Here is a 5,221-nt window from a genome sequence, read left to right on the forward strand (position 1 = left end):
TTATTTGCTGGCCGCTGAAAGATTGATCTGTTTATTTCATGGCTGCCAACAGTGTCTTTTATTAAACCAGTGTGTTACGCTTGGCAATGATAAGTTGTTTTACAAAGGGAGTACCATGTGGTGAACAGTAGGGACGGGGAAATGCACCACTCACTTTTGTCCCCGGGAACGGGGACTTCACTCACTTTCACTTTCACTTGGGGGGGGGGGGGGGGGGGTCGGGGGTTTCAAATGACTGGTGCATAAACAACAGAACTTTTAATAAAAGTGTAGCGAGCTACATATCTGGGGGGGGGGGGACCTGGTGTCTAGCGGTCTAGCAGTGTCACGCATGACACGCCACAAAACTGCTCCACTTTTCTGCTTGCTCCATCTTCAGTGTTTAAGCTTTTAAAGTCTGAGATAGCCCAAAACATGCTATTTCCGAGTTGCTGTTTGTCACTGTTTCGAAGTGAGTCTTGGTGCTCAACTATTGCAAGGGAAATGAGTTTGATTTGTATAGGATATGCAACTCATTTTCATTTGAATGGTTTTGCACCAGGACTCGCTTTGAAAGCTAGACATGAAGCAGCTAGGAAATGGGCCATTGAAGATGATGCTAAAAATGTACACAGGTTGAGATTTAGTTAGGAACTTCGAATCTTATCAGGTTTACAGTGAACAAGCGTAAATATTTTGCATGTACCACTGCTTTGACAGTAATTTGAAGTTGGTCAGGTTGTACATTATATCTAAGTATTAATGATAAAAGTAATAGTTGATGTATTACCTTTTATGTAAGATATTTTATGTTAGTTATTTGCAGAATGATAAATGAATGTCCAAAATTCCACTCTGAACTGCATTTTTACTAAAAATACTGATTAAGAACTTCCAGAGAAGGTCAAAGTGCACAACAACAAAGACAAGTCAAGAAGATCAGAAAATCGAGGTTTCATTTTTAATTTCCACAAACCGTGACATATAGTTTCTGTTAGTCTCACATATTTAAATAGGACTGAAATGTACTTCGAAGGTTAATGGAGTTTCAAATATAATTTGATGTCATTACAATGGGCTCTAACTTTTTTTCTATCGTTTTCATTTTGTACGGTAATGTTGATGATTATTTAGAGGTTACAAACACTGTACAGAGTTAAAGATGACAATGAAAGCTGAAAACAGGTTGTCTTGGATCAATCTTAAATGGTTAAAGCTATTGATTGTTTGGGGGTTACAACAACCTTTTTTGAATAACCCATTTTTTATAGTCAAAATAACGGAAAGTAACTAAAAAAATGGGTCGTCAGATGCATCCCTGGTACTTTTTACATGGGTTAGATGGACTGATTTGCAAAGTTAAAACAATGAATGTAGGGTTATTTAAACTCTGTCAAAAATCGTAGTTTCAACTAGTTATGAATTGGTTAATTCAACTGTTGGTAAATGTCAAAAGAACATCTACACTGGAGAAGATTCAACTAAACGTAAAAGTTAACATAACCCACCCCATAGTTAATAAAACTGACAAGAATCCGTTATTTTGAACCGGGAAAAATTGGTTAGTTTTAACCGGCCGTTGGCAAAACCCAGATCGGACCGGACCGGACCGGACCGGACCGGATCAGATCGGATCGGATCGGATCGGATCGGATCGGATCGGATCGGACCGGATCGGATCGGATCGGATCGGATCGGATCAACAAAACCAGGACTGGTTCAATATCAAAATTCCTGCCAATAGACACATGAAATCCCTGGGTCACCAGTTAAGGTTACTTTCCACCTTCACGGGTGTCCTTCCGGAAGAGGTTCGTACTCGCGTTTCAATAAATTTATAGCAAACTATACATCAGAAGAAAGCTTAATAAATGTGGACAGTTTTTGTATGCAATGGCAAGCTGAACAAAGTACAAGTACCGGATCTTGGGAGATTTTTCCAGAAAACAATATTTAGGCTAAAAACAAAATAATTATGCAAGGCTGGTTGTACGGCTGTGAGGATATATAATTTTTGTTTGACCAATATTTCGTCGGGTACTGCCCGACTTCTTCAGGGTATCGGATCTGATCGGATACCGCAGCACGAGCAAAATGACTTCACAGTGTTGTTATTCACAAGCCATCAATCAACGAAACAGTCTCAGGCGTTTTCGATATTCTGATTGGTTGTTTGGATATCCGCATCTAAGGTTGGAGTAGCCAAAAATATGCGAGGCATGTTGTGTAAATGGACGCCATGAGATATTATTCTAAATATCGGAATCTCCTGCAAGCTTTTGTTGATTGATGTCTTGTGAATAACATTGTGAATTCATTTTGCTCGTGTTGCGGCATCCGATACCCGATAAATTCAGCAGAAGAACCCTCGGCGGTTTCACGTCTTACCGGCGCCGATCCTAATACTTACCAAAAGAAAAGCTCGCTTAAGCAGTATTTTTATCGTACACTACATTTACTAAGCTTTCTTCTGATGTATAGTTTGTTATGATTTTATTGAAACTAACGCGAGTACGAACTTTTTTCCGGAAGGACACCCGCGAAGGTGTGAAGTAACCTTCACTGGTGACCCAGGGATTTCATGTGTCTGTTGGCAGGAATTTTGTTATTGAACCAGTCGGAGTTTTGTCGATCCGAGCCGATCCGATCTGATCCGATCCGATCCGGTCCGTTCCGGTCCGATCCCGGTTTTGCCAACGGCCGTTTTAACACATTTAAATTGGTCGTATTAAGCACTTAAATGTGGGTTGCCTCAGATGCATTTTGCAACAAATTTAATTGGTTGGTTTAAATAGTCAGTTTTTTAAGTGTACGATCACTGAACTAGTTCGGCTGGATGACGACCTGTTGGAAGAGGTAAATTCCTTTACCTATCTGGGTAGTTTAGTTGACATCCAGGGGGGCACAGAAGCTGACGTTAAAACCAGAATTGGCAAAGCAAGAGCAGTTTTTCTGCAGTTAAGGAACGTCTTGAGCTCCAAATATCTGACACTTCAGACTAAGATTAGGATCTTTAACAGCAATGTCAAACCTGTTCTACTATACGGCTCAGAGACTTGGAGAACAAGAGTGGCAACTACAAAGAAGGTGCAGACCTTTATCAACTCATGTCTACGAAGAATCTTGCGGATACGTTGGCCAATCACCATCAACAACGAAGACCTATGGCAAAGAACCAACCAGAGGCCTGCAGATGCTGAGATCATGATGAGACGTTGGAGATGGATAGGCCATACTCTCCGAGAGACTTCTACCAATATCACAAGACAAGCCCTGTCTTGGAATCCCCAGGGAAAGAGGAACAGGGACGGCCTTGGAACTCGTGGAGACGGGACTTGGAAGCACACATCAAGAGATTGGGGATGACCTGGAGTCAGCTAGAAAGGAAAGCCCAGCAAAGAGACCTATGCCTCAGCCATATCCTTTCGCATGTTCTTGTGTTTTTTCTCTGTGGTCTTAAATTTTAATGCGCTGGCAATGCTAAGACAACGTGTGCAGAAAAACTATGTTAAATTTTGAAAAATTTAAATGACCGTCAAATTTAATTTATTTTTTGCAACGCTTCAATTTTATTTGTCATTTGCTTTCCTTTACAGAAATGTTCCAAATGGATTGGACAAATCAGCTAACACTGGCAGATTTGAACTTTGCTTTACATTCAGAATCATTTCAGGATTATCGATCGTATTAACTGGATTGAGAATTTCTAGCCGTTGTCTCTTTCAATAAAACAATACGTTCATCCTCTGAAATCAATCTTTGATCGTAGCTCTGAAAAAGCATATCTCTTGTCTTTCTTAAAGAAGTCATGATTCAGTATTAAGAAAGAAGACAAAGAATCAAAACTGCTGTACAATTAACTAGCGATGCCGTAAAATCACTGACGCGATATGCTTAACGCAAACAAGTCAAGTCACAGACGCCGGTCTCGATGCAGTTTCACCTCAGCTACTTGTCTTACTTGTCTTCACATAGCCATATTTACATTGCTAAGCATCTTTTTTCCATTAAAGGTGATTAGTATAAAAATCTGGGAGACACCACTGTCCTGGCTCGCGAAATCTTCCCTTCCGGTTGCTGTCCGCTTCTAAAAAGCGCGCGTGCTTAAAGCTCCTTAATAATGTCGATAATTGTCCCCGCAGGGTTGTGGCCCTAAGGCCGAAATCCGAAGAGAGAAGAGACACCCTACGACCCCCCCTCCGCCCCCGCGCGAATAAGAAGACTGGATGTTGTATGTCACTTTATTATATAGATATTGATGAAATACCAGGATTTCTCATTTTACTAAAAGATGATATCTTCACTGCCCGCAGTGGACAATATCATTTTTATCTTTCACATGTCAGAATATAGGTGTCGTCATGGTAACGAACACGATTAGCCAATAAAACGCGAGCTTCCTCTTCTTTGTACGATACTTTTGTGCTGAAAGTATCTCTCACTGGTTCGCTTCGCTCACTCGTGAGAGATACTCTTAGCACTCGAAGATAAAATTCGTATCCCCACGCGGCCATGTAATATCCTCTATATATATAGATTGTAAAGCCGAACAAAATCACGGTTGAACACAGCAAGGCGCGGAGGCTATTCGCGGGAAATTTTCTAGATGCCAGTTGCTCGATCACTCGATCAAGTACTATCGAGAAGATTCTTCGACCAGTGGGAAGTGACTATTTTTTGTTTCGATTAAATATTCATCAACTTAAACTACAGAACGAATTTGAAAGTAACGTATTTAAATCATAGATATAAAAATTGACCTCTCAGACAGAAAATCGATAGACTCGAAATTTAGACAACTAGCGACTGAAACTGGATCGGCAACTGAAAACGAAAAGAAAGAAGCCGTCTTTACAGTCTGGTAGAGCTTAGTAGAACTTATATTTCTCGACAATAATCTCGTGATTATACGTTCTTTGACCTGCTAGCGGAGAATCTGTACCGTAGCATTTATTCGCACTATTTCATCTAAAACTCTTTTTAAAAAGGCACTCAGTATTGTACTCGGATTTCAGTCATGGTGTGTGCGTGTGCTAGTGCGTGTGTTTGTGTTCGAAATATGATAAAGGAAGGTATTTTAAGGTCTTTAATTAGTCTCAACTATATAATTTTGTGCCCTTCTCCATTCATGTTTTCTTTAATATCCTATAAAAATAATGTAATATGATGAATGCAGGAAACAATAAAACAAAACAAAGCATAAACAACTCTTTACCGTCTGTTTGTATTTTTTCCAGATCTT

Source organism: Montipora foliosa, chromosome 1 (assembly GCF_036669935.1).
Source record: "Montipora foliosa isolate CH-2021 chromosome 1, ASM3666993v2, whole genome shotgun sequence".
NCBI classification, from domain to species: domain Eukaryota; kingdom Metazoa; phylum Cnidaria; class Anthozoa; order Scleractinia; family Acroporidae; genus Montipora; species Montipora foliosa.